This window comes from Micrasema longulum, unplaced genomic scaffold (genome assembly GCF_059751315.1).
Source record: "Micrasema longulum isolate JH-2025_06_02 unplaced genomic scaffold, ASM5975131v1 h1tg000054l, whole genome shotgun sequence".
Lineage (NCBI taxonomy): Eukaryota > Metazoa > Arthropoda > Insecta > Trichoptera > Brachycentridae > Micrasema > Micrasema longulum.
In genome coordinates this window covers 726,324-746,703 of record NW_028277261.1, presented here as the reverse complement: position 1 = coordinate 746,703, position 20,380 = coordinate 726,324, and the positions used below count along the sequence as shown (strand labels likewise).

Below are 20,380 nucleotides of genomic sequence, written 5' to 3'. Positions count from 1 at the left end.
AGCTGTCCATTAATGGAATTATTGACGTATTCTCTCCATAATCTACTTGACTCTAGATTCTGCCTCTTTTGGGTTTCCCTGCGATTGCCTTTAATACTTTCATCTCTGACGTTCTGAGCAGTTATTTGGTTTTTCAACTTGAATTTTCATATTTTTTATTTTCTCTCTATCTATCCTCGCCTCTGTTGTATACACCATGATTTGATCTGATACACGTTTTGCAGATCCGAATTATGTTTCCAATAATCATGTGTTCATTGTACTATACGACATTTCTTAGGCATCCAGATGTTTACTAACTGAGATGGATATGTTCTTATCATCACTATGGCAGCATCTGCATGGCATGTGATGTTAATGACCTTATCTCCCTTAGTAGATTCACTACTTTTTTTTATTCTTAAAAGCGTTTTTTTATGTATTTATTTTGCTTGTGTAATAAAAGGTTTTTGACGTATATATTTTTGTGATATATTTAGTTATAAAGGTGCTAAACTTGCTTTGTTTCTTTATGGTTCTCAATATGTGTTATTTTCTAAATGTTAATATTATTTACGTCCCGAATTGAGTTGTTTTAACTCCTTGGAATGTAATTCAACGTAATATACGTGTAAAATACTTTGTGTTGTATGATTTATAAATAAAAAAATCTTAAAATCTACTTGAATTAACAAAGTATATAATAAACAAAAGGTATGTATATAGCATAATCTCGGCGTAAATGGCACATGTGACATCGCGAGTCAGGAGAGACAACACCGCTTGCTTCTTAAATGCCTGCCCTTGCTGTAGGAACACATCGACAGTACCGTTTAGTGAGATTTCGTTCACTGTTCTGAGGATCCTTGGCAGAGGGGAAAAGAATCCTATGTTCGTTTTATAATTTCCCACAGCAAAGACAGGATTGGTACGCAAGTTACGGCGAGGTACATTAAGGTTTATCTGAGCAAGGATATCATGGGCATCTATACAGTTAGATATTAATTTGTGCAAGAATATTAAACCAGCCAAAATCCTTCTGAATTCTAAACTAAAGATATGAAAGTACTCTAGACGATCATAATAGTTGATTATGAAAGTATTTGATCCGATTCTAAATATTAACGATTTTAAAAACTTTCGTTGCACCGATTCAATCCGCGTTATATGAATATTATAATTAGGAGACTATTATTATATTCATTCATAAAATTGCCATCAATGCACTTTGTAAAATTAATTGTCATCATTAAAAATGCAGTAAATATGACGGTCGTTGTGTTGTATTGTTTGTATGTGGCAGTGAAATCAGTCGGCTCGTTGGTCTAGGGGTATGATTCTCGCTTTGGGTGCGAGAGGTCCCGGGTTCAAATCCCGGACGAGCCCTTTTTTTTCTTGTTTTGGTAGCTCCGGATACGCTCCTTTTTCCAGTAGCTCAAACAAAAATAACTATCGACGGCTAATAAGCGACGTGGTAACAATTCCTCGCCATGTTTGTTTATCGTATTCGTGATCACAATGCAACATCCATGAACACTTAATATTAAATGTCAACATATTTACGTTTCGCGACGTATAATATTGCTGCGCAATATTTAAATTTCACAGATGTAAATAAGGAAAATATTCCAAAACTGCTATTTTTATTTATTTATTTATTTTTTTATCATGCGATTTATTTCATTCAGCCGGTGCGGCGGTTGGCATGCCAAATGTCAAGAAAAGCAGTCGCTATAGTAATTGTAATTTAATTTTCACTTTTTTGTATTAGATACTTCTTACTATTTTAGAAATTCAATATGTTGTATTATTTTTAAAGTAAACGCCGATTTTTTGCCAGTTGTTTTTCGCCAGTTCGCCAGCGTTGACTTTGACTTGAGAGATTACACACGCGTTGACTTATGACCGCGATAGCTTAAGCATGTTTATTATTGTTCATTGTGATCGCTCAAATGCTTAGCATGTTTTTAGACACGTTGAAAGTTATTTGTGATCGAGCTACAGCTGTTAATGTAACAATAACATCTCAAGATCGAAGGTTCTTAGAATAATGAAAATTGCTATTGATGCACTTTGAAAAATTATTTGTCATCATTAAAAATGCAGTAAATATGACGGTCAATGTGTTATATGGTTTGTGTGTTGCATTGTTTGTATGTTGCAGTGAAATCAGTCGGCTCGTTGGTCTAGGGGTATGATTCTCGCTTCGGGTGCGAGAGGTCCCGGGTTCAAATCCCGGACGAGCCCTGTTTTTATTTTTTTATTAGTTTTCTTGTTTGGGTAGCCCCGAATACGCTCCTTTGTTCAGAGCGCATTGAAAGGTTTTAAAAGCCAACGCAGACGGCATTATAGCTCTCTTTCTTCTTTCTTGATTTTAATATTGGCTCCAGCGAAGTTGAGCCACCATTGTATCATTTTTATAACAAGTAATAACTAAAAAATTAATCAAAAGTTGTAAAGTTACAAGTCATACGATAAAAATCAAGATTTCCAAAAGGAAAAACAGCGTTTTTATTCTAGCAGTTCAAAACATACAGTCTACACTTTAACAGCATACTTACTTTGGTAAACTGTGTCACTTCTATGTATGTGATAACGACTATACCTCCCTCACTCCTTCAGTCGTCCTACTGATGATTGTGTACCAACTATAGTTCATAAAATCATATCTGAGAGGACAATTTTCTGGCAGAATTCCTCGACTGGGTTGTTTTATAAGAGTATTCAACGCTCCATCCCCATTACACCATGGTTTGAAATCGAAAAGCAATCAAAATTGAACATCTCTTTAATATCAAGAATGAGAATAGGATTGTCTCGTTGCCTCGCATTTATCGAGAATAGGCGTCTTTACTTCGGCAATGTGTCTTTGTGAAAAGGACGATGAGACATTAGATCATCTGTTTTTTTACTGTCCCCTCTACGAAAGAAGCGAATTCCTTCAAAATATTAGTGGAGAATATAATACGTTCCCTCTTAACGTAAAATTTTTATTCAACTAGAATAATTTGGATACTTATTTACTTCTGACTAAATTCTTAAGGACAAATAATAAAATTATTTGAATTTGTTAAATATTAAAGTCTAATTGAATGTCCCTCTTTACTTTTGGCCCAAAATTTCATGTTATGTTTACGTTTAATTTAGACGGTAATAATATTTTATTGTCACATAACTTTTTCATACTGATTTTAACCACCTCACATTATATTATATTTTTTCGTGGGTATGGGTTTTTTTTTTGTCGTTCACTGAAGCGTATATTCTTTAAATTTCTTATTCTTGTTTCTAAGAGCCAAAATCACTCGCAAACGGGTGGAGGCGTATAAAAAATAATAAAATAAAAAAAAAACTACTATACCTTTACTTATCTATGTTTATATCCCAAAATGAGTTTGTTGTGAAATAGTTTTTTTAGTGTGATTTAATTAATTAATTTAATAACGATACATTACACCAGTATTATGGCAATAAAAAAAGGAAAAAAAGGCTTTTCTTATGTTGGTCCTCTTTTAGAATATGCCTCCGTGATCTGGTCTCCCTTCTATGAAGGCTGGATAAATCATATCGAATCGGTGCAACATCGTTTGCTAAGAAAAGTAGCATGGGTGATTGGCCTCGAGAGGGGAGACTACACTTACGGAGCAATGGAGTCAAAGTTAAGGCTGTAGTCGGGTAAAACGCACGCAAAATGAGGAAATCATGCGATTTTGCCATTTAAAACGAATGTTTTTTAAAAATCGCGCAACAATAAAAATTTCAAAATTATAAATTAGATTAAAACAATATTTTTATAGGTAAAATTAAAAAATATACTTAAAAGTTTTATATAACTAAACTATAATTCAACAATATTTTGAGTTTGTCCAAATTTTTTGAGACAAGGAGTGGATTCAACTCCCTGGGGAGCTGTTTATATTAACATATTACAACAGAGATGAAGAACATTTAAGAAAAGGTAATATAGAAGTCTAGGCATCTACAGGGCTTATGACCTGTCAATGGCTGGTTTAAGTGGCCACTTTACACACTGTGTAACATACACCATTCTGCCTATATTTGGACATCTATATTCCTTATTTGATGGTATAAAATATTAATACCATCAAAACTCTTTATTGCTCACTAGTTCGACCCCATCTAGAATACGCTTCTCCTATTTGGTCTCCATTCTACAGGACTCATATTGACCATATCGAGTCTGTCCAACACCGTTTTCTAAGAAAAGTGGCATGGTTGCTCGGATTACAAAGGGGTAATTATTCCTATTTTGAAATAGAGCGATCTCTTTATCTGTCTTCATTGGAGAGATGTAGAACTGAGATGGACCTTATATGCATTTTCAAAATACTTAATGCTTTAAGTGATGTCCCATCTCTGTTGCAATCAATTTCTTTTCATGTTCCCAACCGTGTTACCAGAAGTCAAAATCTGCTATTTATTAAGTCTTCTAAGAGCAACTTTGGTTTTTATGCCCCAATGTCCAGAATGTGTAGATTAGTCAATTCGTCACACGACTTGGAATTTTTTGGGATAGATCTTCCGGCTTTTTGTAGATCTCTTCGCGACTAAACATTGTGGGATGAAGTTGGATTGGCATGGTTTAGCTCAAAGTTTTTGGTCTTTCGTTTTTTTCAATATATTGTATACTATTATTGTTTTGCCCTTGTTTGTCTTTGCTAAATAGTTTTATGTTCTTTTTGTTCAGTTTCTTGCATTTATGTTTCTTCATGTAACTGTTGTAATTGGCTTAGGCCGTATATATATAATAAATAAATAAATATTTATCTTATTTTAATACAATATGGTATATTTATTATTTATATAGTTAAAACTTTAACCCGTCGTCGCTTTATTACAGTATTATTTAGTGAATACACATAATTGGATGGCAGGCCCTACTATGTATACATTTTATATGATCAAAAAAAAAATTAATTTAACCTGTACATCTGTTTGTATTCGAAATAAAAAAATATATATATATTAGCGTAAGCTGCAACAGGCTGTCCGCCCGAGCCCGGCAATCCAGATTTATCTATGCCGTTAAAGCACACCTATTCTTGTCTCTTGATGGGATCAAAGTGGTCGCTTCCTTTATTCCCCGTTCCGCTTTTACCGCCTCGTGTTTCTGCCCCCCTGGTACTCACACGCTCAATGGAACAATTTTTCACAAAGAAAAATAACGCTTTTGTTTTTGTTATCAGCTTTGTGTGGATACGGGATGTCTATTAGATTATATATATTACGAGCTGAACCCGGCAATGCTTTGCTATTGCTCGATTTGAGTACTTACTCGTATATAGATTAATTTAACACAATCGAAAATACATTATTGTTATTGGACAGAAATTTTTGATAAATGATACTGTGCGAAAAAGACAACTGCATATCAGACCTTTTGTTAGAATAGACATTCGTCATTCGTCGTTTGGCTGTCCCGTTTTCCGAACCTCAAAACTAAACAAAAAAAAAGAGTGTCAAAATAAAATTTTCTGTATCAGTACATTTTGCGTTTTTCAAAAATAGTTGTATTTGTATATCGTGTGCCCAAAGACAGCAGATAAAACCGTGTTTTTTTACGGGTTTTTGGATGGTTCTAGTTCCCATAGTATTTTTTTTTTCTAAAAACGAAACAACAGGAACACGCCAATGGTAAATATCTATAGTGCGTAAAAAAACACTCCTTTCGTAGTTATAATCCACAGAAAAAAAAAAGGAAATGCGTTTGTATGAAGAAAAGTCGGATTGCATTTCCTTTTCAGATTTAACATTATTAAGTATACTTACAAAACTTTACTTTATAATAATGCTTTTATGTAATCATAGAAACAGGTTTGGTGTTCTTAAATAAAACCATCGACCTATTAATATACATAGACACACCCAAAGCCCTCTAAAATTATAACACTTAGTCCTGCCCTACGCATATTTATTCGTTCTTCAACCACCAGCCGGGTTTCGATATGAGCTTGACATTTATTTCAAAACCGAAATGCTTGTTTGTATCATGAAAGCATGTTAAAATCGTTTGGGTACACGTAAAAAAGATGGTGTAACCTTTCATTGGCAAGTCGGTACCTGGGTACTTGTTTATGATTGAATTCTAGAATATAAAATAATTCATTTTCAAATATTGAATTTAAATAGGTACCTGGGTATTAGTTTATCTATTTTTAGTATTGATGAAAGAGTATTAAACGTGTGTTTTTAGTGGGTAACTTACAAATGCTGATTTTGAAGTTACTTGGTTGTATTAATTGCCCCGAGATATATCACCCATCATCAGTGGTGCTACGCCGCTGTGGGCCTTGAACTGTCCCAGAATCTGTCTCCATTCTTCCCTGCACCCTACAGCTCTTCTGCAGTTTGTCAGGTCAATTGCTCTCATGTTACTTTCCACATCATCCAGCCATTTTATTTATGATCTGCATTGGTTTCGTCTGCCTTCCTTTAGGGGTACGATTATCATTCACTCTGTGCACATAACCCAACCACTGTAATCTTCTTTTTTTTATGAATTGTGCAATGTCGGACCATACAGTGTCTCTAATTCATGATTAAACCGTCTCCTAGACACTCTGTTTTGGTTGACAGCACCAAGAGGAAGAATAAAGAATCACCAGCATTCCAACCTGAGCCTAAGGGGTTAGCTTGAGAAAAAACATCGAGTAAGACAGTTTGTTTGGTTTAACCTTAGGATGTTAAAAAGCGCACCCCCTACCTTATAGACTTTACGTATCTGGGGTTGGAGGGGGAGATTTAGCAAAATGTATACCCTCACCTTTCACACACTAATCAGGCTCTAAAGATCTGAGCTTAGAGGGCGAGGATATTCACAGGGACCCGTCAAAATATATCTTTACAGAAAGCAGTGACGTCAGGAGCCTGTATAGCACTGCTGGTTGTTCCAAATTTGCGTCCAAAAATGTATTATTTATAATGACCTTTTTTGAATGATCGTGTGCGACAAATATTTTTTGTAATTTAATTTAAGATTAGACTATAATTTTAGTGTAATTTCAATAATAAAACATTTACGCACAAGCGTTTCATTTTAATACCCTGAAATCAAATTGGGTCACATATTGAGGCGCAGGCTTTGTAGGTTAATGAAATAGGTACTGTAATAAAAAACGCTTTTGAAATATTTCCATTTGCAATGTGTTTGTTTTATTTAAAAAATACATATATTCTGGTCAACAGGCTAATTTCAGATTTCTCTTGTTCAAGCATTTAATTTTTGTGTAATATCAAAAGAATTTCAATTTCATGTTTCAAAGCTTTATAAAAATTTAACAAACAAAAATTCATCACGCAACGAACGGTATACCACTCTGCCTTGGCATACAGATCTTGCTTCCTCTACATCCATACATCTTTTCATGCGCGCGCGCCGATAATTCCGAATTTGACGTGTCCATTTTCAAGTATTTGTTGAATTTGGTCATGCCATGTTTATCTCTGTCCTCCTCGATTTTCGCATCCACCAACATTTGCGTCGTAAACATTTTTAAACTTTTTTTCGCTGTCTAATTTCTCTACATTTCCAAACCAACACGGAGAAATCTCAGCAAAAATGTCCGTATGAGGTTTTTCTAGAGCACAAATTATATCATACCCAAAACCCGTACGATTTTTGCTCAGAGACATCTCTCATTCACCTCACTGAGAGTGTTCAATATTTTGGAAGAGTGTATTAAGCTCTCAAGGACAAAATCTATTTTCGAGAGAGGATTAACAAATTACAACAGGGATGGAGAATACCTTAAATAAGGGAATATGGAAGTCTAGGCATTTGCAGGGCTTATGACCTGTCATTGGCTGGTTTAAGTGGCCACTTTACACACTGTGTAACATTCACCATTTTGCCTATGTTTAAACATCTATATTTCTTCAATTCTTCCATTTGTTGATTTTAGTGAAGTTAAAGAGCTGAAACCTTTATTGTTGTAAAGAGATTTATCTGACTGAATTATTTCACATACTAGGCAATGCCTGAAAACAATTTTTAAACTTCTTCTTGGACCAGTTGGTTTCATTACAATATTTGAGTTTGTCCAAATGTTCATAGACAAAAGCCTAGATTTCACCCCCTCGGGAGTCATTAAGATTAACAAATTACAACAGGGATGGAGAATACCTTAAAACTCTTTTGTCTGCGAACATTTGGGCAAACTCAAATATTGTAATTCAAGAGAGGAGTTAAGGACTTGTTTTGTCTTAGTAGGAGGGATTTGATTGGGATCCTCCTTGATGATTTTCCAAATGTTTGAGTTTACTGTTCACCATATGGATGAGCCATATATATGTTTTTTTATTTATTCTTTTTTATGTTTCTTATCCTATATTTGTGGTGATATACTCTGTGTATATGTGTCTGTGTCAACTAATTGCTCGTCCCATCTCAACACAGGACTTTTAGTATCGTGGAGTTGGGACTTATGTCTCAAATAATGTGCAATAAACTAATGTAAGTATATAAATGAACAAATAACGCAGAACTCCATTTTTTATTTTGTCGATAGTTCTTATCTTAGCGTTGTATAATGTACAGATCTCGACACATTTTGTTGTAGGCGTTTTAGAATACATAGCATGTCTTCTGATCATAAATTTCGTCTTTATAATGGGTTTCTATGAATGTATTTCTTGAACTTTAAACAGCCGATTGTTTTGTTTTCAATTTAGTGATCCGAGTTGTTCCGAAAAATATGTATCTAATACGCAAAACAAAATCGATTTTTTAAACGGTTCGATCGTGACGTTACATATTTCCGTGTCAAATAAATAATTTTGCATGTTTTACTAGCTCGATCATTTGCTCCATACTCCATGATATGAATTGCCAAAAACATATTTTATTTAGAAATTATATCAATAGCCGGGTTGCTAAAGAGAGTTGAAATATGTCCGCGTTTAGTATAAATCAAGATTTTTTTATTCTCTACCTTGCGAATCGAGTTTTGGAGCAATCAATCTTGGGATATCCCGGGGAAGGGTCCACTAAGTGATGCTGGGAGATCGTCGGTGTATTATTTGTGTTGATAGAGAAGTAGGCGAACGTTTTCTTACAATGGATCGGACAGATATGATTTATTGGGGATCAGGAGCGTAGGCCACAAAAAGGCCCGAAAATTTTTCTCAAATTTTTCTAATACGCAAACGTAATATCGACACGGATAAAAATCTGTTGAACAAAACTAAATTAAATAAGTGCGTTGATCAATGACGTGTCATAAATATACACGTTACTCCTATACTAGCTACACTTAAAGGCGACACTCGCTGGCCACACGTCGTTCAATATCTGTCCGTGCAAGCGATGTGCGGAAGAAAGACAATTAAAATGCCATTTTCTTCTTATCAGTAACGTGTCCACGTCGGCGTCGTCTCTGTTTATGTTACTTGTGTCTGTGTAATTCTATTTTACATTTTTTTATTATTCATGCCCTGTAGTTTCTGGGTTTACGCAGAATCTCTGGTTCGAAGGCGAAAAAAGGCATGTTTCGACGAAGTGTTCCGCTATATATTATTGTTTCAGGGTGCTAAACAGGCTCTTTTGTGTTCATTTTATTTACTAAAACGAAAAAACTGTTTTAAAAGCAAGTTTGACCTTTTTCGATACCAGGATAACATAAAATCTAGGAACCAAAACATCCGCACGAAATGGCACTGAACCTTTTGCGTCCATTATTTAACCACTCGCTGACACGAACGCGTGTGAACGGATTAAAAGTTAGTGTGCACGGAAAATATACACAACTGGCATTTTCCGCAATCAATATAACCCAAAATCGTTTGTTTCGAGTAATAAATATTTTACGAAGGCGAACACGTGCCTTGGCAACGCAGATTGAAAGGGGATAAAATTACCAGGAAACCATGATACGCGCGAAACGCAAACACATTAGGCACTTCTTGACAATGGCCGATGGAGGTTTTTGTGTACACGACATCCGTCACCTCCTCTACTTATCTGCGCTCCTAGATATAGTAAACGGACGTAAAGGGACTGAGCGTTCCTTTTTGGGGGGGGGGGGGTGAAGAAAACTCGAGCATTTAACGGTAGACAGGATTACAAAAAAATAATGAAAGACCTGGCGAGCGTCACTCAACCAAAAACATGTATGTACAAATTAATTCACTAAATTAATTTGTTAGTGTAAATGAATATTTAATCCAATACTTTTTTTGCTTCTGCTGATTGATGACCGTTGTCATCGCTTTTTTCATTATTACTGAATTTGTTAAGGTAAAATGTTCAATTCGTAAAATTGAAATTTTTCATACTCGGACAATACGATCATTTCACTCTCTTATACATACTAATTATTTGTTAATATTTCTTATATTTCAGATTTTAATGGCGTCGAATGACCGATATTAACATTTAAAAACTTCTACAAACAAATTGTAAAAATTATATATTTACAACAAAAATATTAAATAGGTGCGAAGGTTTTCACGGTCACTTTTATCAATATCAATATCATATGTGTAAACACAGTTTACTCTGAAGATGGCTCCTGTAATGGTAGCCGAAACTCTGGAACAATCCAACACACACAAAGAAACATTGTAAAAAATATTCGTCCTTAAAAAAGACATAAAACATCATTCTATAAAAAGTGTTTAAACTCAAATATTTTAATTGGTATTTTTCAAACGAATAATTAAGCTTTAATTTAACCTAGAATTAAAGAAAATATCATAAAAATTGTGTGATTTAAGCTGATTGATGTCGCGATTTTGAGAGAACGGTGCTTTAATGTTATAAAATCATATGATTTCCTTTCTTTTTACCAGGTTGAGCACGAGTGGAAATAAAGGAAAATGTCTGTATGTATTTTTTTTCAAAAACAAAAAATTTAAACTTGACCTCGGCCACTTTTATGTTAAATGTATTATCTTCAAATTATTCTAAAAATTTTTGTTCAATACTTGGTCTCTATTGAGATCCCAGATACCTAAGTTTAGTCTAAATTTGAAATGGCGTAATTTGTCGGTCTAAAAATAATTATATTTTAGTTACATAAAACTTTTAAGTATATTTTTTAACAGAAATACCTTTAAAAGATATTGTCTTTATCAAATTTATGTTTTTTATTTTTTTATTATTGCGCGATTGAAAAAAAACATTCGTTTTAAAATGGCAAAATCGTATAATTTCCTAATTTTGCGTTCGTTTTACCAGACTACAGCCTTAAAATAACAACACGACAAAAACATTGGACTTATTAGTTCCATATTTATCAATGTAATATTAAATAATCACTATAATTTTAAAAAATATATGATTCATTAGTTAAGTGTACTTTGATAAAGAAGTTCGCGTGGCTTTGAAACACGTCAGTAGAAAAAATAAGGGGATAAAAACAAAGTTGGTTTATATTTATTTTATTAAAATAAAGTATGTTATCAACATTTCAAAATGTTTATTTGCCCGTAATAAAATAAAGATAAACAGCCATGAGACCTAAGAAGACATTATTCTCATGGTTATTCAGTTTGGACCCGAGACTTATTCAGATTTTTTCCAAATTCACCGGACACTGTGATATCAAAAAATAAGCGCTTAAATTTTATGGAAAAGGGATAGTCATAGAAGATCTACTTTTTATTTTCCTTTGCATAATATTCTACGTGAGATAAGGAAGATCCTTTTTTTATGACTGAAATAAATCCATATTTTTTACATTGAATTTGAATTTTACGAAAACTGTATTTTTTATCAGTGTTTTTTGAATTATACCTTACCATATTATGTAGACTTTATTTTATGACCAAAATCAGCACATCGGGTATTTCGTTTAATTAATTAAATAACACAGTAAAAAAATATTATCCACGACAAGAAATGCAATGAAAATCCCTACAGTGACTTGTGCTCAATATTAAGTCATAAAAAAAGAAATGAAATATCTTGACATTATCATAATCATTCCCTTTCCGCGCCTTATGTGCATAGGGCACTGCGTTGGTACACCAATCGTAGCGTATTTTGATCATTTTTGTAACATGAAGGTAAGATGACCAGTCTTACGCTTCTGGTACCAGTCCAGGGACTATAAAATATTTTAGTGTGAAAACACCCTATTAAATAAATATTTCATATTAACCATGTCGGGAATCGAACCCGAGACATCTTGCATGGTAGACAAACGCGCTGACCATTACACCACGAGGCCGTACGATCTTGGCACAATACGAATAAAAACATGTGAAATGGATTTAGAAAAATTCGTTGTATTTTGGAAATCAATATGGATGTATTGGAGAAATGTTTTCATACATAACTTTTAAAATGAAATTTGTTAAAAATTCGTCTTTACAAAAACGCGAAATATTTGGCCCTGAAAATCGTGGCGGTGATAAACAAATCACTATTCGGGGCGTGGACAATGCAATGAACCGTTTTCGCGGGAATTAAAACTTTTAAATATTTTTTATGCTACTGATACGTATAATTGTGTACGTATTGGAAGCATTCAATTGTTAATTTTTACTATTCACCTCCATTAAGCTTCGTAAGATATCATATTACGGCCATGTGTTGAGAGGTGATAAATATGCCGTACTTCGGCTTGTCACGAAGGGGATGATCGGGGGACGTAGAGGGGTTGTAAGAACCTAGCTTTCCTGGCTTTAATACTTCCGAGCATGGACCGGAATCAGAACTGTGGAGGAGCTGTTTCGCACTGCTCAGGATAAGGAAGCGTTCTCCCGAGTGGTCGTCGACGTTGGGGGGACCCAACATGACACGTGAAGAAGAAAAAAATTCTATTTTTTTCCATTATAAACTACGATTAGTAATAAAAATGATGTGACCTCACTGGGATTATCCGTGCTGAGGATACTTAACCATATAATACTTGTTTTTTAAAAATATTTTTACATGTGAGAATAAACAAAGAAGACTTAATAAACAGAGATAATTAACAAAATGTTCGGACAGTTTTAAACACTACGTATTTATGTTTAAATTTCTCCTCCGTGGTGTAGTGGTCACGACGCTTGACTCACGCACGGAAGGTTCCGGTTCGATTCCCGGTGAGAACACAAAAAAATAAAAAATGTGATTTTTCTCAAGCCTGGGTGCTCTGTGATGTAATTCACCACTGTAATTAGGCCTCTTGGCCTGTTGTGGTGCAAAAAAAAAAGAAAAAAAAAAGTAATAATTAATTTATGTACATCTATGTTAATTATATTACAAAACGCACAATGAAAGAACAAATACATAACAGCAGCTATACATTTGTGGAGCAGATGATTCAGTGTTGGTTTGGGCGAATGAGAAAATCCATTTAACTTCTACCTAGCTAAACTTGTTAATTATAATCAAGAAAGTAGCTTTACGTTGGTTTGGACATGTAGAGCGAATGGACAGGGAAACGACGGCTAAACAATTTACGACGCGAACGTTGATGGATGCAGAAATAGAGGAAGGCCGAGAAAGACATGGCATGACCAAATAGTTTTTTTCTGTTTTGGTGCAAAAAAGATGACAAAATTCCACGTTTCCTAATATTTCATTTATCTCGGTTTTAGATATCAAATAGTTATTTGCTTCGTCCCTGTTGAGATAGTGGTATTTTTCACTTATACTTACTGAAGATGGGTCTGATTAGACCCAGTGCTATCGAAAATTATCGATTATGTGAAAAGCATTTTTTATAAGTCATTTTCTTTAATAAAATGGTGAAAACCGTTCACAAAACTTCACTACACGTTATTTAATTGATTCAGGGCATATTTTGATGATTAAATAATATTGAGAAACCCACAAAAAATGCACAAAATATGATTTTTAAAACTGGCTCTAATTTGACCCTCCACTGCCGGGCTCGTATTTTTTTGACCTAGCGGGCTTTAAGAGTTGAGTTGACGCTTAATTTATTTAATTTTAAACTCTACTTTTAGACATTTTAAACTTTTTATAAATACATTTTCTCCTTGTGAAAGTAATGAGAAAGTCTGTTTCGGACCGATTCTCTGTTTATTTTCCCCGGACTCTGAAATTCCCCTCATAAAACATAACTAAAATAATGTGCTCTGCGGTGAAATCCAAAATGAAAAGCAAAACTTGAGACAGGTTAGTCGGGTTAATTAAATTATAACAACATTTGCCTTACTCGTCATTTCCGGAACTCGCCGTAACGGGATAGTGCCGGATGTAGAGCAGCGCCAGAAATTTCCCACGACCGTATTACTCCCACCCAGTTTTACTTATGTTCTCCTGGTAACTTTTTTTTATATATTATACGAGTTTATGGATTTACTAGTCGTGATGGTGCATAGGGAACAACATAATATTACCTAAATATAAAATTAATGTTACACTTTGTTATTAAACCACTTGAGTTTATTGTAAATCACTACTGGTTTGCGCGAAAGCACAGATCCTTTCATCTACGGGTTTAATTATAAACTAAACATATATACTATCTGCACTACAGGCCAGCAGAGGCGAACCGTATATAAAAGCGATTATGCGTAGCTTACCATTATATTATATTTCTTCTTCTTCTTCTTCTGCAGCCTTATTCTCTCCACTGCTGGATATAGTAAAGGCCTCTTCCAAACGTCTCCATTCCTTCCCATCCCCCGCTTTCATCATCCACGTTTTACCGGCAATAGAGGCAATGTCGTCGACCCATCTTTTTTGTGGCCTTCCAACACTTCTTTTGTTTGCCCACGGTCTCCACTTTATTATTCTGGGTGTCCACCTGCCATCATTTTGCCTTGCCAAGTGTCCTGCCCACTGCCATTTTAATTTCGCTGCACGATCCATGATATCCACGACTCCGGTTCGGCGCCTTATTTCTTCATTTCTTATTTTGTCTCTTAGACATGCACCGAGCATCTGTCTTTTCATGGATCGTTGCGTGCATTTTAATTTCTAACTACTTTTTTGTGTTAAAGACACGGTTTCTAGTCCGTATGTTGTCACCGGCAATATGCACGATTCACAAACTTGTCTTTTCAATCATATAGGGACTTTTTTATTTTCAAAATATATTTAAGTTTGCCGAAAGCAGCCCAACTTAGCCCTATTCTTCTTGGTAACTGCTCTATCTGGTTATCTTTACCAAGATTGACTTTGTGTCCTAGATAAATATATTCATCAACCACTTCGATTTTATTATAGTTAATGAAAATGTCTCGTCCTGTTGAACTCATAATCTTTGTTTAATGAATGTTCATTTCCAAACCAATCCTTTTTGAAGCCTCATGTAGTTCTATAATCATTTCGCCTAGTTCATCCATGTCTTTATTTATGACCACTATATCATCTGCGAATCTGAGGTGACTCAAGTACATGCCATCGATTTTTACACCCTTATTTTCCCAATTGAGGTTTTTAAATACATCCTCTAAGGCTAGCGTAAAGAGCTTTGGCGATATTGTGTCCCCTTGTCTGACACCTTTCTCTATTTTGATTTTATCAGTTTTTGTGTCCTCATTAATCCTCACATCCATAGTAGCGTTGTCATAAATGAATTTTATTAATCTAATGTATCTAGAATCAACTCGGGCATTTTGAAGTGCTTCAAAAACAGCCCATTTTTCAACTGAGTCAAACGCTTTACGATAGTCGATAAATAGGGCAAAAGTTCGATTAAGAATATTATATTTGACTATCCATAATAATGTTTTACGGCAACTTTATTTACAGAAAAACAAACAAATAGTTACTATTTCTTATAAATCAATGCCACCATTTGTATTTTTCTCCAAATGTAAATAAAGCGCGTCTGGGGTCAGCAATGAGCCAACGAACTAGCCGATTACTCCAGCTTATTTTTTCATACAAATAAGTCGACTATATTTTGAACATCTTAAACCCGGTGGCGGGATTTTTTTCCTCTTGCAAGATTCTCGATTTTGAAAACAGTATTTCAAATATTATTTCTGAAGGACTATTTTTTTCTGAGGTGGTACTTTTGACATATGACTCGCAACACGTGTGGCGCTCGACGCGGCCATTTTTGGCATTATTCATTTCTAGAACAAATCAGCCAGCCGAACAATAAGGAGAGATCTCTGCAAAATGTTCGTACAAGATTTTCTCAGGGTGCGAATTATGTCATACCCATAACCCGTACAACTTTTGTTCAAAGACATCTCTCTATTATTGCTCTGAGAGTGTTCAATATTTTGGAAGAGTGTATAAGCTCTCAAGGACAAAAACTATTTTCAAAAGAGGAGTTAAGTACTGGATTTGAGTGGAAAACTCCTTGATGATTTTCCGAATATGTGACCACCATTTTTTTTTCTCTTCATTTTATTTTAAAATTTTTTTTTTAAAAGAATACCCCACTAAGCCTCTATTTTGAAGCTTTCTACAGGTGGGAGAGAGGGGATATGGAAGCAGGTAACGAAAAATACTCCACAACACCCAGACCAATTGAAAAACAAATCTTTCTTGGATTTTTTCTTGCAACTGACAGGAATCGAACCCGCGACGCCAGTTTCACAGTTGGCCGTCTAACAAACTGCGCCACGGCGCCAGCCATGTAAATGTGAATCAAATGTTTGAATTTGATGTTTGCCAAATTGATGTGTCATGTTTTTTTTTATTTTGATTATAATTATATTTCTGATCCGATAAAATATTTGTGGTGATATACTCGTATGCCTGTGTTAACTAATTATTCGTTTCAACTCAACGCAGGACTTTGGGTCGTGGAGTTGGGACTTACATCTCAAAAAATAGTGTAGTGAACTGTTTATAAGTAAAAGAAAATCCATGGAAAAAAGACTTATGCTTGGTATAAGACTAAGGGCCTATTTCACCACCTCTGAGTAAAATATTGAATAACTAATCATCACATAACATTAATCTGATGATTAAAGTCCCGATTACCGGGCAGCACTTTCATGACACATGAATATCCTCTGATTTGCTAAACGGGAACTTCGTAGAGTAACGTCGCATTTAAACGGTCTAGGCTCACGTCTCTCAACAAACGCTGTTCGCTGTTATTGTTTATTTACCTTTCAGATGAAAACTTTAAGTTTTAATAATTATTTTAGGGGGGTTATGTATATGACTATTATTTAGACATAGATATTAATTTAAAGATTTTGTTTTAAAATAAGAAGATTTTATGATAAGCCTATAATTTTCATTAGAACTTTTGAAATGAATTATTTCACTTATTGAGGAATTTTATTTTAAGTTGTATTCGTTCATTACTTTACAGGCCGCAACGCGTTTTAAAATTGTAATTTAATGGAGAGTAAGCGTGTAAGGAGTGTCAATTTTAGTACAAATGGGTGCGAAGTATTGATAAATCTAGTTTCACGCCTCAAAGTAATAGAAAAAAAAACGACAATGTTTTATGGAAGGAAAAAGCTTAAGCGTGGAAGTCTATAGAAGCCGAGTTTAACGGGAGCTCCAATTCCAACCACTTTCGGTCTCATAAGACAATTTATAAAAATAAACGCTTACCAAATTGACAAATCGAAACACAAACCATCTTAACTAGCTGTCAAATTGTTTTGCCGCCATCTTGTTATTTCTCTAGGTTATGATTAGCAGTTAATCATAGGAAAGAGCTCCGAGAAGTTTACTCAGACACTTACTCGCCGAATACGCTACTTGGCGGTGGTGAAATAGATTTTTGGTTTACTCGAAGAGTAGTTCAAATCAAGACCTTACTCAGAGGTGGTGGAATAGGCCCTTAGAGACAGAATAAGAAATGAGGAAAGTAGGAACATAACCAGAATAGCGGATATCATGGATCGCGTAGCAGGACCGAAATGGCAATTGGCAGAACATGTTGCGAGACAAGACCCCACAAGATGGACCCCTAAAATTTTAAGATGGAGACGTTGGAAGACTAAAAGAGGCGTCGGAAGACCTAAAAAAATATGGTACGACGACATAGCCGCTGTGGACGGTAAAAGTTGGCTGCAAGCAGCAACTGGCCTAATGAAACGGAAGGATATGGAAGAGGCATATATCCAGCAGTGGAGGACAGAAGGCTGAAGAAGAAGAAGAAGAAAGTAAATAAATAAAATAAATAAATTACCAGATAAGACAGAATAGCAAGTACCTCTTAACCTAATTATAATATCAAAAATATTTTGAGTTTGTCCAAATCTTGTAGACTAGGACTGGATTCAACTCCTTTATCTTATATCCTATTTTACCCTCTTTGAAATGTTCTTTATCTCTGTTGTAATATGTAAATTTTAACAGCTCCCCAAGGAGTTGAATCCAGTTCTTGTCTTCAAAAATTTAGACAAACCTAAAATATTTTTGATAAATCCACCTGGTCCATGAAGAAGTAAAGAAATTTAAAAAACAAAATTTTCAGGCGTTGCTTAGTATATTGGTACATTGGTAATTCATATTATAATATAATTTAAGAGTCCAATCAAAGTTCTTCGCGACTATACAGGGCGTCCCAAACTTATGGGACATGAAGGGGAAGTACCTTAAATATCGTAGATAGTGTATTTTGCTGAAAGAAGACTTTATGTTACTTTTAAAAGTTAGTAATTCAGCATTCATAGATTTTCTAAAAATTACTTGCTTCGTCTGGGAATCGAACCGACTTAAATGTCAAAAAAAAATCACCCTACTTTTATGATGCCAATCGAAAGAATAGCTAAAAAATAATAACTTTGCTTAAGTAACATAGTATTTTAAAAAAAGGAACAACATGAAATTAATCATTTTAATCAAATTAAAAACATACATGAAAGTGCCGTAGTCAATTAAGTAAGTATTTTTGTAAATTAATTGATTAAATGCTCAAAATGTGATCCCTCTTGTCTTACGCAAATCGCCAATCTTTTAATGAGTCCGCTGCCTGTTGATTTTCTTATCATTTTATGGTGAACACTCGATGTGATATGGATCAATTCTGTTTGCAACTCGCCCAAGTTCTCGTATCGCTTTTTGTATAGCATATCTTTCACGTATCCCCAAATGAAGAAATCCAATGGTGTAAGGTCCGGGGATCTGGCCGGCCATCTAATAGGTCCATTTGTACCAATCCATGTAGGAAAACATTCATTTAGAAAATCTGCTGCTCTCGGACTATTATGAGCCGGAGCTCCATCTTGTTGGAAAATTAAGTTTTCTTGCTCCTCTGCGGAAAGATTTCTTATCTCATCCCTTAAAATTTAAAGTATTCCTAAATACTTTTCTGTATTCAAGGTTCCTTGGTAAAAGTGGATTAAGAAAACCCGGTTTTTTAAAAGTCCGCACCAACAGTTGAGTGAAAAACGCACTTGGTTATTCGTTTCAGTGACTTGTAGGGGATTTTCTTTAGACCAAATACGATTATTGTTGCGGTTATACATACCGTTATTGCTAAAGTTAGATTCGTCTGTCCAAATAATATTATCCAAAAAATTTGGATCTTCGAGCAAGCGTGCCTGGATATCAAGACAGAAATTTTTTCTCCTTTCTGTATCGCCCGGAAGTAATTTTTGAACCAATCGTCCTTCAACATAACTCTTAAAACCGTGTTTTTTTTAATACACGGTGTATTTTACTTTTCGAAACTCTAATTTCAAGTTCTCCTTCTCTCACCGATGTTTTCGGAAAAGCCGAAAAGTAAATGAAAATATCAAGTTCTTCGTCGTTGATCATGTGGTTTTCTTGCTGTGGTTCTCTTGGGCGTTTATCGAAACGTCCCAGAGTTTTCAAATTGTCCACAAGCCTTTTCAAAACTTTACGAGACGGTTTTCGTCTATCAGGATATTTTACGCTATACCACCGCAAACTTCTAGAGATATCTTTATCGTTCAAAAAATATGCTTCCATTAGATCAAAACTTACTTGATATGCCGTTCGCAATAAATTAATACGATAACACTTGTGTAAGTGAATTAAGACTAAACAGATCAATATCCAAAAAATAAACGCTCGCTCACACTGTTCCATTTTCAAATTTAAGAACAAAATTTATGAAGCTGGTACTTCTTTACGAATAATCAATGCTATCTTTGGAATGATAATATCGCTACTTTTCGAACTCCGTCGTCGGCAATAAATAACTTTCTTGAAATTTGACTCAAATCATTTTACGTTGTTCCTTCCTTTTAAAATACTATGTTACTTAGGCAAAGTTATTATTTTTTAGCTATTCTTTCGATTGGCATCATAAAAATAGGGTGATTTTTTTTGGACATTTAAGTTGGTTCGATTCCCAGACGAAGCAAGTAATTTTTAGAAAATCTATGAATGCAGAATTACTAACTTTTAAAAGTAACATAAAGTCTTCTTTCAGCAAAATACACTATCTACGATATTTAAGGTACTTCCCCTTCATGTCCCATAAGTTGGGGACGCCCTGTATAATACTTTTTGAAAACATACTAATAAACAGATTAAAAATATGTGCGAGGATATAAAAATATTTTTTAAATATCATAC

At 34.5% G+C, this 20,380-nt stretch overlaps 1 protein-coding gene and 2 non-coding genes across 3 annotated transcripts in view; 2 read left to right on the top strand and 1 right to left on the bottom strand.

Annotated features, from left to right (window-relative positions):
- Positions 1–20,380, bottom strand: part of LOC148285161 (A-type potassium channel modulatory protein DPP6-like) — a gene marked incomplete at its 3' end in the record, with an annotated part of 127,218 nt that overhangs the window by 87,595 nt on the left and 19,243 nt on the right. The gene's annotated exons all lie outside the window — the stretch shown is intronic.
- TRNAP-UGG (transfer RNA proline (anticodon UGG)) lies at positions 1,294–1,365 on the top strand. Its single transcript has one exon. It is a non-coding gene; the product is annotated as a tRNA-Pro (tRNA).
- On the top strand, positions 2,155–2,226 carry TRNAP-CGG (transfer RNA proline (anticodon CGG)). Its single transcript has one exon. It is a non-coding gene; the product is annotated as a tRNA-Pro (tRNA).